Below are 13413 nucleotides of genomic sequence, written 5' to 3'. Positions count from 1 at the left end.
CTCTTGATTCAAGTTCAGAAATGGAACTACCCTGATTTGTATTAGATGATGATGTCTCCCTCTTGCCACACATTACTTTTGGACCAGTATGTGAGTGCTGGCAAAATCCCTGGAGTGCAGAACTGGGACTGGTGGTGTTTGTGTGTTTTGTGTAACATCGTGCTGGATGTTTTCAAAGGAACCCAAGGTCATTCAAGTCATAAGGACAAGTCTGAGGAACTTTTTAAGTGCTCTCACTTTTACTTGTCTGTAGAACTTGTGCTACCTAACTGTACTGCTAGTCTGTAGCCATTTTTTACCAAGGGCTGTACTGTATTTTGGTCTACCTTAATTTCCAGAAAGCTCTTGGCATTTGTTGTCAGGTAGGTATTGGCACCTCTGGTGGAATAGCGTAACCAGTAGCACACTAAATTGCTATTTATGCTTCATGTGCATCTGTAGTAGATTCTTGATTACACTGACCTGACTTCACCATTTAATCTTGGTGATGGATGTGTCACAACAAATGAGGATAAAGCAAATAGAGAGTAAAGGTTGGTCTAAGCTGGATAAATGCAGCTGCACAGTGACTAGGATACTCATCTGCACTTTAGAATAATAAAAAACCAACAGCCTGGCTTGCTGTTGGAGCCACATTCTCTAAAAAGCACTCTCATTTTTTTTATTGTTTCTATCAGAGCACTCAAAATATGATAAATATTTTTATATTAAAGCATTAATTACCCCCCACCTACTTCAGCTGCTGAAGCGGAATAGTGTAATATGCTTGTAAACAGTCTGATCTTTCTGCTTTCTTTTAACTGGTAAAAAGTAGAAAAGGAAGTACAAGCGATACCACTGGTGCCTATATACTGTGATTCATTCTATATATCTACGGTGAAACTTGTAGAATCCTAATAAATTTCCAGGGGCAGTGGCAGCTGTTTAAGCAATTGCAGGGACATCATCGCAGCATACACGAATTGTCTTTGGTCACATATTGCACCTACCCAGGGAGGATTTGGTCTTAGATTGGAAACTGGTGCCTTGCTAGTAGAAATCAAATGTCTCTCGTGTTGCTTATGAAGGAAGTAGGGCAAACACCACTTAGCCAGAATTCTTCAAAATTGACTTTTTCTTTGTACTCCAGCAGAAGAAAACCAGCTGGGCCAAAGGAGATTCCAGTCAAAAAGAAAGGATCATCATCCTGAATGTGGAAAACTGAGTTGCATACTGAATTTTCATTTACCATATACGTGTCCTTTCAGTCATATTTACCCTCTGACAGAAGTTTATTGAATTCTAGTTCCCTCGGTCAGATTGAAAATACAGGAATTGTAGAAGTGACAAACTACTATGCGCTGGTGCCCCATTCGCTACGTCTAGGAAGAGTGCGAAGTCCTGTTTAGTGAGGGTGGGGAGGTGAGATGTGCTGTACTAACATCTTCTGTTCAAGGTATTTACTACCTACACAGCAAATACAACCAGCAGCTTGGCGCACTGAATAGCACACCTCTATCCCTTGCAAATCAAATTAAGAAAGGGACAAATCCTCATTGGAAGAGGACCACGCCAGCACTGTCATCGTGACTTAGCCACTGGATGCTCAGATCCCAGAGTTCACAGCCTGTTAAGGTACCGTGTGTACAGTGTGATGGTTTGTGTCAGGACCTGACACTTTGTCTTTCATTCCCTGAGCATTTTACTGCAGTGTGGTGAACCTCATCAAAGTGATGAGTAAAACCCTGCAAGAAAATATTTGGGTTTTGCTTTTTCACCCGGGCTGGCTCTGTAATCAAATTTACCGTATGCGCACATAGTGCAGAGGATTGTGTGGGAAGAGGAGTGAAAGCCTGCAAAACCAGGCTAACTTAATCAGAGCTGCCATGGGATGTGAAAGTGTGGCATGGGCAGAAGCCTCTAACCTTGGCAACAGGTAGCATTATAGGCAGGGGTGTGTCTGAAATTATGTTCCTTACCTGAACAGCAATGCCTGTGACATTAGGCCTCTAATACCAAGGTCCAATTATTCCTTGTGGATGTAGGTGGCTACATCAGCTCTTATGAGTAACAGGTTTGCTGATGGTAAAAGTGGTGTGTATACCCCTCAGTCATGGAAATGTGTGCCAATCTCTGTTATAGTATGGTTGTGATGGTGTGAAAGACCTAAAACCACATTTTCCATCTCCTGAGAGGACATGTCAAATACCTGGTTACAATTTCTTTATCAGATCTGCAGATCTTCAAGTCGTGCTGAACAAGCGGGTACAGCACAGGTATCTGGCCTTGCTGATGCCTACCCTTGCCCAGCAGTATAAAAATGGATGGCAGCAGCACCTCTTTGAAACCATATTTGCCAAGGGTGCTGAATTTTATTGAACTCCCTGCAGTGGGGATGGAATTGGCACACTCTGGTCCCCTCTGGGCACAGAAATGTTCAGTCTATTGATCCCAGACATGCTTTGGCACAAACTAGGTGGGAGTGACAGCTGAGGGCTGGCTTGGGTAAGAAAGCAGCATCACCTGAGCTCTCATTTGCCTCCAGAGCTGACCCGCTTTGTTCAGAACAGCGAGACAAGTGAAAGAAAAGGTGCAAGTAATTCTAGTGTGATACACAAGTGTTAAAGCACATGCTCAAATATTAAGTTTGTTTCCAAGTGGTGTTACAAATCCAGGCCTTATCTAGCAGTGTCGTGTTTTCCAATCCCTCCACTAGCATTTTATTTGCAAACGCACAGGCTTTGATGCACAACGAACACAGATAATCGGTAGCCTGCCATAGTCAGCTGCAGAGATTGCTGCTATGTAGCTCTTTGCTCGCTGCTTTTGCATGCTCTCCTATGTGCCTGTGGTATATATTCCTCATAGTATCTCTGCTTTTAAGAGAACCTGCCTGTACTGCAGGAGGAAGTGGCCCATGAGATTTATCTCCTTTCTCCATGAAAAAAATATATACATGAGTGGTTACTTGGAGAGTTTGGGCTAAAACATTTACAATACAGATGTGTACAGGCTGTCAGGATGGATTTAAAGGGAGAAGTTGGAAAAAAGAAAGGTAATTCATACTAATATAATACTCACTGAATAGTAAACAGAGTGAGGCAGCTTCCTACCATTTAGGACTTCGAAAAATTTCTTCCTAATAAAGAGTAATGCAAGGTTTCTGACAAGGAAAAATTAGAGACACAGTAGGGAAGCAAAACTAGCAAAAGAGATCCGAAGTCTGTAGTGATGTTTGGGAAATGAGGCAGCAGGGCTGACAGCCAGCTAAGAGAATGAAAAGTTAGCAAGGTTTTAATTAATTGAGTGTATGTGAAAGCAGTGGGTGGGAGAGTGTGTTCTAATATGGGAATAAGCAGGGACTGGAGGAGAATGTGGGATGGAAATAGCAGGGTACAACAAACCAAAGAACTAAGTTAAACCTCTGTGCACTGAAGGGAAGACTGCAGGTGAGCCCGTGATGAGTATCTCCTCTGGGCTTGCAGATCTGTGCCCTAATGGAAAGTCAGGGCAGCCTTGCAGGTAGGTAGGGGCTGCATGTGGAGAGAAATGATAGGGGGAGAGGGAAACAAAGAAAGAATGATTCTGTGCCAGACCTAATCTTCATTTCTCTTTTTCCTTTTCAAAATCTGTTGCTTTTTGTCTTGTTTTACATGGGAAATAGTCTTGGTTCAAACTTAAATGTCACTCTCCCGCATCTACAGATTTGCATTTCTATGGTCCACTTAATAGTTTATTTAAGTTGAACAGCTCCCCAAAAGTAGATAAGGGTGTACAGGCCCGATTTCCACCAGGTGGTTCTGGATGTGCCTCGGTGGCACAGGCTTATGCTGCATAGTACACGTGATGCTACATGCAGTGCAAGTCGCTGATTTCGTGATGTAAAGTTCTGATCAAAACCGGGGAGCTGATTTGTATTCAGGACTTTGAGGTCTTGGGTACTAATGAGGCTATTGGCCTATGTAGTGCTCTGTGGGTTAGAAAGTTGGAGAGAATAAGGAAAAAGACATTTGAAATATAAAAGCAGGGGAAAAAATCCTGTCCAGCTCTTTTAGACACATTTCCCAACCCTTTTGTACATTGTACTACATTTTGGTGTATATTAATTACCATATTTACACTTCGATGATTTTGTTACATCAATTTGCCTACATTTGTTTGAAATGCATTTCAAATTTATAAACTGCATTTATTAATACATTTTTCCTACAATAAACTGTTTTATCTTTGTATATTATGTATAAGATTCATATTTTGAAAATTCACTGTTGTCACACTTCAGCTCTGATTTTAATGCCTATACCTGGCTTTTCATGTGTGAAACTGAGCATCATGTTGTTAGGTGACACAGGGCTGTTGCACGTGATACTACAGCAACACAAAGCGGTATGATAAAACAATCTCACTTGCTAAAATACATCTGCACCAACAGAGTTTGTGAAGAAAGGAAACCTGCCCAGGAGATCTTTAGTCTCAGCTAACCCTATGGAAAAAACTTATCAATGCTTTTGTAGCCATTTATCTTTCATTGTGTTTTATACTAGAAAACCTAATAAAACAGTGCTCAGTTAAAACTTTTTTCCACAGCTGACTTTGAATAGCCACAGGAGATTTGGACTTTTGTGATTTTTTTTTTTTTTTTTTAGACATCACCTTGCTAAGTGTGAAACCTTACCCACAGAGAATCCTATGAAATCAGCTCTGTATTACAGAGGCAGAATTTTTTTCCCCTTTTGTTTTGGTTACTTTTGAATGCAGGTTATGATCTTAGCACTCACTGTGGCATTTCTCATTTACTTGAATATGAAGTGGGTTCCTTATATTTTCTAAAATGGCTGTATTTCATAGTGGTCATTTAATTTCTGAAATATTTTTCTGTACTAGACTTGAAATCTATAATGTGTTAATTCCATAGCTCAAAGCCAAACAAAACCATTTTTAAAAAGCTCCACTGCTGCCCATTTAACTTCATGTAGTTGAAGGATAGTTCCACTAACATTATTTTCCCCAGCCTTCTTCCCATTCCCTGAAAATTATGCTGGGACAAAACATGACCACTGAACCTGCTTTTAGACTGGACTTTATTTCAGAAACTGTCAGGTTGACAATCGCTTGCTTTTTAAACCTAAATCAACAGTCTCTGAAGTAGAGAAAGAGCTCAGAGAGCATTAGGAAGAATGTCAGAGTAACATGTGCAATGAAGGAATAGTTTTTCAGGGAAGAAATGGATAAGGAAATAGAAAGCAGTAATCACACCATGCCTTAATCCATAGTTCACCCACATCTTGAATGCTGGGTGAAGACTAATTCCCCTGCATCTTTGCCCCATCTCAGAAAGGATCTAGTAGAACTTGAAAGCTATGCAGATGAGTGAGCAGGCTGGTTACAGTATGCAATAGCTTTTGCTTAAGAGACATTTCAACAGCTTGGAAGAGAGTTGAGAGGGGAGGGGTGTGATAGAGGAGTATAAAATCTCTAATGGCATGGATGAAGGAATGATTATTCAGTTTCTCATAATAAATAAGTAGGTCATAACAAGAGAACATCATCCTCAAGTTATAAATGGAAAAAAAGGAATTGCCCTTTCCTGCAAATCAGACTGATTTTCCTGCAGCAAATTGTAATCCCTTATGCAAGTTGTTTATAAAACAAATACCTATACATAAAAGTGCACTTATTAACCAGTGTTTCTAGTAATTGCCTACTAGAAGCCCCTTTTCAGAGATTCAACAGTCACCTAAGTTATGTATGAATGAAGAAGTGATTGTGGAGAATGTTCTTATTTTTCAGAGCAGCAGTTTAAGGAATGAAGCGTTTCGTTTCAGAAAGCTAGATTACATAGCTGATCCGACACGACTGATTCTGGTACCTATACTGGCTGTGACATAGTTCTTTACAGAACCCAGTGCGTACAGACATGTTCATTTCAGGGACTTCTGAAGCCCAGAAAATAGTTTTGTGTTTAATGGTCCCGATGGATAAATAGAGCAACCTGTATAACTATGGAAATGTTGCTTTTCTGCCTTTTGATCTCTGGATAATCTTGTGTGAATTTCCCCTAAAAAAGACCTTTTGTATGTAAAGTGCATGTTTTCAGTTTGTCCATATTACTGTGTCACCCATGTACAATTAAAGTCTCAGGGTTTTATCTGACTTACCTGCCTTTGTAGGCATTAGAGTACAGGCACATAATACTTATACTGTGCAATTAGGGGAACTGATTAATTATTGATGGTAACACTGAATTGGAAAACAATGTGTATTAGCCTATCATCTACTGCATTTTAAACTGATCCATGGATCATGCATAACATAATGACAACAGTAACTAAAACAGTAAACCTCTTCTCACTGGGCTTAAATCTGCCATATGGGGACACACAGCTTCACTGGAAAATTTCTAGGCATCTGCAAACTGAGATTGCAAAATATATTAAGGGAAGATCAGTAAGGAAGGTGGGAAAAATCTTCCCATCACGTTCAACAGAGACCTCCACCCCATCCTTTTTTTTTTCCTTTTTATTTTAATCGATACGTCACCCAAACTTTTTGAAGAAAAAGTGACCTACTAACTTTCTGAGGAAAGAAAATCCACAGGCCAGCTTCTGCCGTGTTGTCCCAAAGGTTTGCAGTTAGAAGCAACCAAACCCAAACCTTAGCTTTGAAGATTCAGTTCTTATTTTCATGTTGTCTGCATTTAGCACTCCCAAATACTTGCGGGTACAGTTTTGTTTTGCTTGTTTATGGTGATTTGATAGACTGTCTTTTCGTGTTTGGTATAACATTGGGTGAGCAAACAGTGGTCAGGAAGGTATTGCCAGAGATGGCCCAGCTACCAGCCTCACGTTCCTGGTCTGCCACGAGAAACAAAAAGATGCCTGATGTGTATGCTAATCTCAGGTCCTGTAAGAAGAGGGCAAGGGTCTGCTGCAAGTCCCTGTGGAGCGGTGCAGAGCCACAGCGCCTGCCTCCCAGGGCCTGAACTTTGTATTTGGAAGAAACGCCCATAAAGGCAGTAACAGCCCATCGGCATGGCAATCCTCTAACAGCCGTTCCTCTCCAGGATGTCCATGAAGTGATTACAGAGATCATAAATTTAATAAATGATTTTTAAAATCGATTTCTGAAGTGCCACAGCCCTCAAAAGGAAGGAGCTGCTTCTGCCATGTAACAACCTGGGAGCCAGCTGAAAACCTCCTGTGTACTGACTGGCGCTACCGTTACTGGTCCCAGTAGGAATGGGGACTGAGTAAGTGGTCTTGCTTTTTTTAGGCTTTCCCCTTTAGGTTTGCACCTACAAAAAAAAAAAGAACAAAAAACCAAACCCAAACCAAACCCAAAACCAAAGAAACAACTCCCTTCCTTCCTACGGTGCATCAAGCCGTTGATGCTCCGGAAAACCCGGAGGCGGAGAAACGGGGCTGAACTTCTGTCGCGCCCTGTTGTCGCGCACCGTCCCGTCTCAACCCGCACTTAATCCCTTTCGCAATGAGCATTTACGTTATCCGCCAGCAGCCGAGTTTTACTGGCAGCTGCAGGTGCCCACCGGCACCGGGAAACACAAACCGCCTCGCCCCGCCGCTGCCCCTCACGGGCGGCCGTTGTGGCACGCCCCCGCTAACGGCTCTCCCGGCAGCCCCCGCGGCGGCCACGGCGCCGTTCCCGCTCCCGGGGCTGCTGGGAAATGTAGTGCCGGCGGGGGGCCGTGGGGAGCCAGGACGCGGCCCGTGCGGAGCGAGGCGCGAGTGATTTCGTAGGGCGTCTGGCGGGCCGAGGGCGGGCATGGCGGCCGCCGCCGTCCCCTGCTCGCAGCCCCCTCGGGCGGCTGGCCTGCGCGCCGGGAGGCTCGGCAGCGTCCGGGGCGCCTCTGCGAAGGCTGCGTGAGGTGTTGGGGCCTCTTGTGCCGCAAAATGTCACCTGCTGGTTGCGCCGGAGCGAGCGGGAAGCCCTGGCGTCCGCGGTTCGGTCTCAGCGCGAAGCTCAGTCACGTACCTGAGGGCAGATGTACGTCCATGTGTCAGTGACGGCAGTTGAGCCATGACACCTGATAAAGCGATAGGTAACCGAGTCCTGAAATGTTTTCTCTGAGCCTAGAGCTGAGCTGTGCCCCTGTGATGACAAGTGGGAAAAGTACCTGGATGCTTACATGTGAGCTGGTTTCCACTCCCTGGTTTCACAGTGCTGGGGTTCAGCGTTACAGGCCATATTACAACCAGGTCTGCTTCTCCCTGTTGCCAGGGCTGGTACCTCTTTTTCCCCATCTGTGATGTTTAAGGCTTACATCATCCACAATTCCTGTCCTGCCTCGTGTTCCCCGCAGCCTTTCCTTTGGTGGTGTCATGCCTTCCTCAGCTCTTCTGGTATCAGAAACAGATCACAGTCCTTCCTCCTTTAGGAGAATCCTACCTACTTCCAGTGAAACAGTTCGGAGATCCTTAGTCCAGGATCCTTAGGCCAGTCCATATTTACTACATGTTGTAATGCTAGCAGTCTCACAAGCATCACCTCTTCAACATCTGGCTGTATCTCATACTTACCTTTTTAAGGACAGATTCTCAGCTCTTCTCACCACTCCATTTTTGTGCATCACTACCTTCAGCGCTCCCAAAACTCAACACTCCCTCCTACTCAGCAAGTTGACCACTGTTTTATTCTTTTCCCCCTTACTATCCTTTTCAACTTTTTTTAATTTTACTTCTTTAAATCTTAAAAATCAATCCTTTACTTGCCAGTCCCATTGCTAAAATGGTTATCTATGTCTCAGTCATTCCCCATTGACCTCAGAAATGTAAGGAAAGATTTCCCCAGAGGAGGTTGCCCAGACACTTGAATATTTAGGACAGTGAATTGTGTAGGAGATTATCATAGAATCATAGAATCGTTAAGGTTGGAAAAGACCTCTAAGATCATGAAGTTCAACCGTCGACCCAACACCACCATGCCTACTAAACCATGTCCTGAAGTGCCACATCTACATGTTTTTTTGAACACCTCCAGGAATGGTGACTCCAGCACCTCTCTGGGCAGCCTGTTCCAATGCTTGACCACTTTCAGTGAAGAAATTTCTCCCAATATCCAATCTAAACCTCCCCTGATGCAACTTGAGGCCATTTCCTCTCATCTTATTGAGAGGCTGGCGGCAGATCAGTTCCCAGTACAGCAAAGCCAGAAGCATCAGGGATATAAGAACGGAGAATGCATTGTTAATGACCCACAGGATCTGCTTCTTTCTTCATTCCTTCTGTTAGGTCTGGAAAACAGGGACAGGAGGACCTCTGACGCACATGCCTGCTGCCCCCTCAAAGAAGCCTCTGCGAGGAGGGGAAACAACAGCAATCAAAGCTGGGATAATAAAGCATATAGGAACGTGGTTCGTCAGCCTGACTTACACAGGTCAGGACTGCAGCCTTCTGCTGCATGGGCCTGAACAGAAGCTAGTGGGGAGGAGAAGAGGGGTAGCAGCAAGATTTTACTAGTACCAGTCCTCCTTCACTTCTTTTCCTTGGCACTTGGGGGGTGCTGGTCTGAATGATGCCAACCATTAAGTTACCCACTGTAACGTACTAAAAGGTTACTATGAAATGCAGAGCACCTCTAACACATTATTGGAGTACCTTGGCCACAGGCAGAATTCCTCCCAAACCCATACAAGGAATGGCTGACTTAGCTACTCTTCCTACATCTTGCTGAACATTCAAATATTTAGGTCTGTCTCCACAATTTCCTAATGTTTGTTGTCTCTGTTTCTGTTGTAACTCACTTCTTTATGACTGTTTCTCATGTAAGAAAAAGTGAATGAAATTTGGATAGGAGGCAAAGTGCTCAAGAACAATTCACCCAGTGGCTTGCCTTTTTTTTTTTTTTTTTTTTTTAGAGAAATAGACCTTTGTTTCTTCATCTTTCAGAGACTTATCCTACCATTGCAGTGTTCAGATGTGATAGGAAAGGAAACCCACTGGGTTTTATTTCATGTACTTGCCTGTAAACCTCCTTCATATTTGGCAAACTTGCTTTGCCATGTGGAAAATTGAACTGTTAAAAATTTAAATACACTCAGATATAGTGATTGTTTGAAGAGGTGATGGTCATTAAGGGGTGCTGGAAATTACATGCACCTATCTTTTAACAGCATACACTGGGTGGAGTCACAGAAAGCCACAAATTAATCACATTTCTTGCAAAAGAAAAACATTTCAGTGTTTCACCACCAAGCAGCTGGTTGATGTGTTTCACTAGAGAGGTGGTTGATGCCCCAAGCCTGTCAGTATTTGAGAGGCATTTGGACAATGTCCTTCATAACATGCTTTAGCTTTTGGTCAGCCCTGAAGTGGTCAGGCAGTTGGACTAGATGATTGTTGCAGGTCCCTTCCAACTGAAATAGTTCTGTTCTATTCCATTCCATTCCATTCCATTCCATTCCATTCCATTCCATTCCATTCCATTCCATGTTGAAAGTCAGGGAAAGAAGAATTACATTGGAAAGTGTAGTTTTCATCTCATCCCAATATATTTAGACTTATATTCTTGTTACATTAACTGTCCATAAAATGTCTAAACCTGGGGACCATTGAATGTATGAAGGTCAGTGCAGTGCACAGGTTTCAGATTTGATAAGTGAATATGATTCACAAAACAACTGAATTTTAAAGAAGATATATTTGTGCTAGCATAGAGGAATTTCCCCGGTGTGTAATATTATGGCTAGATCTCCAGTGACTGTGAAATCTTAAGTGAAAAACCTAGGCAGTGAAGGGCATGCAGCTCCTAGAGCAGTTGAGCCAGCAGTTGTCTATCCTGAACAGCTGAGCCAGTGCTGTCTGGTTTTTAGATCTAATGCCCAGACTAATCAGTCCTTCCAGTGGAGCCATTACTTGTCTATATGTTCTCAGCATCTTGTCTCTGGTGTGTCCTTCTGTAGAAAGTTGCTGTGCCAAATTTCTACTTTCATTTAGTTTCTCCTGTTTTTTTTCTTTATCAATGTACCCTGTGAACTTCATCTCGTGTGTTCGCCACATCCCACGTAGATGTAATGATGCATTCCTACATTTGTTTAGGACTTGCAGCAACCACAGCAGGAGGTACACACCAAGATATTTAATACATATTAAAATGACATCTTAATTTGATTTATTACCAAGAAAAATGGGGCAAACATAATAAGGAAGTCCCAGGCTTTCATATTTGCGCAATTAAATGTGTGCGAAATGGAGCAGGCAAGATTGTCATCATGCTGTGTTCGGCCTTACCTAACCTCACTTCAGTTCCAGTTGCTGGTGACCATCTCTCAAGGCCTGACAGAACTGGAGATGAATGGAAGACATCAGAGATGAGAAGGCTCAGAAGTAAAATATAAACTGGAGCTCACTATGGGCAGAAGTCAAAATGCCACCTTAGATTTCAAAAGTATATATTTGTTGCCTCATAAAGGATAAGATAACTTTGTATCAGCAGTAGATAACTTTATTTACCTCATGTAGGTCGATGTAGTTTAGTAATAAAATATATTGAATGACCTTGTCAGGTACACCTGTAAAATAACTTTATACTATTGATAAAAGGAGGCAAGAAGGGTTCTTTTCCAAGGCAACGTTCTTTTAGCGCTAAGCTTGTGTTCACATCTACTGGAGCTGCACACCTTCCCTGACACTTAGGTGTGCTGGGAAGGGAAGATTTTCTTCCCTTATGGGTTATCTTGCTGTTAGTGCTTGAAGTAAAATGTTAATTTTTAATTTAAACAGTCATTCCTTTTCTTTTACATATATTTGCCTTGTCTGTTATACACAGTCATACATGTCCTACACTCTGTATTATTGTAATACTTGAACTTCTGTCTTTTCTGCACAGTCTTGTTCTTTGTTTACTGAGTGTGAAAATGCAACTTTTAGGGGCTTTCATTTTTCTGATAAAAAGCACAGTATTAGGTGTTTCTTGTGAAAATTAGACACCCTTTTACAAGTTGTGAGCACAAGGACATTACAGTTTCACAAATTGAATAATAAAGGTATCCATTAAAACTACTCCCATTTCTCCATGTCTGTTCAGGTTTCACATTGTCTCTTTTGCAACACTTAGAAGCACAGTTGCAGGTCAAAACTGAAAGTAGCTACTGTCTTTGCAGGATGTTATTTCCTGATATTCAACATCAGTTTCAAATGCAATTGTATTTCTCTTTATAGAAAAAATGTATGTATTTTGTACTCTACAGAATAATTTGCATAGGTAAAATACAAGCTTGTTAGGCTTATGACTAAATTTACAGCAAACAAGAACACCATAAGAGCATAAGCTCTTAAACCAGAAAAACAGGGCCAGCAGTGCATTGAAGACTCTTGAGAGATTAAGTGTCTCAGTTTTTCTGAATGGGATGGTCACATGAGGGAAGAGAGGATTGCACACAGAAGGGTGAGGGGGAGGTGGGTGAGCTTGTGATTGAAAAAGCTTGGTCATTAGCTCAATAATCATGCTGGTTTCACTGCACAAAAATGTCTTAACACATTGTCAAAATTGCTCTGTAATGTCTCACACTCTTTCAGGATGTGCAGTTCAGTAACACTCTGATCTCTGAATACCAGAGTGAGGAATCAAGGTCCATGCTAATGCAACCTTACCTCTGCCTCCTGGCAATAATCACTTGGAGTTGTCTGCTGGTACCCAGCTGTGTCCCCAGCTTTAGGTGATACTGAATTGTGGGGTTTGGGGATTAGCTGGAGCAGCTTGAAAGAGCTGTTTTTGGGGCATGAGATGATCCACTCCATTTATATGATCAGAAAAAGACAAGAGAGATTCCCTAAGGGATCCAGAATGGCCAAAGCCAAGTTTTATACCATGTGTCAATGGTGGACTCCCATGGTCTTGTAACGGCTGCGAATGTACAGGGAAGAGGGGGTTCTGGGGGTCCATGGTAGGCCTGTGAAAGTATAACTTTGTGTAAGAGTTATGTGGCTGAGAATAAAATATACAGTTGTAAAATTTAACAGGGTTAATTCTGGGTACCAGACTAAAAGTTTGAGCATACAGCTGTGTGGGATGCTTTGGTTTTATATGTCTGTCTTGTAAACATATGCTTTGATTTAGCAATGAGGTGGAATTGGAGCCTCAATTCTAGAACATTATCTGTAGTCTTCACAGGCAAAATATATTTATGTGAATTAAACTACAGTTGCTCAAAGACAGCAGGACTTAGGTGGTTTTGGTGTGTATCTTAACTCGTTATTGTCCGGCTTCAGAAGTTTGAGTGACACTGAATGTGGTGCATGGTTGGTATGTGATCCTAGTCTGATCCTTCCTCTCCCTGTACACTTAACTATAGTGGAACAGCGCTAATGGTCGTATTTTGAAATAGCTACAATATGTTAGGGCCAGTGAGAGAAACAAAAAATTTGGTCTAACTCTGCCAAATCCTGACAACGTATTGGGGACATCCCTCTCCTTTCC

The 13413-nt window shown here is 42.4% G+C and overlaps 1 long non-coding RNA gene across 1 annotated transcript; it reads left to right on the top strand.

Annotated features, from left to right (window-relative positions):
* The first annotated feature begins 7742 nt into the window (after nucleotides 1-7742).
* On the top strand, nucleotides 7743-11996 carry LOC142600725 (uncharacterized). Its single transcript, XR_012834287.1, has 2 exons — nucleotides 7743-8038; nucleotides 11241-11996. It is a non-coding gene; the product is annotated as an uncharacterized LOC142600725 (long non-coding RNA).
* The last annotated feature ends 1417 nt before the right edge of the window (nucleotides 11997-13413 follow it).

This window comes from Balearica regulorum, chromosome 2 (genome assembly GCF_011004875.1).
Source record: "Balearica regulorum gibbericeps isolate bBalReg1 chromosome 2, bBalReg1.pri, whole genome shotgun sequence".
Taxonomy (NCBI): domain Eukaryota; kingdom Metazoa; phylum Chordata; class Aves; order Gruiformes; family Gruidae; genus Balearica; species Balearica regulorum.
Note: the sequence above shows the minus strand (reverse complement) of the source record. Positions and strands in the feature narration are given on the sequence as shown.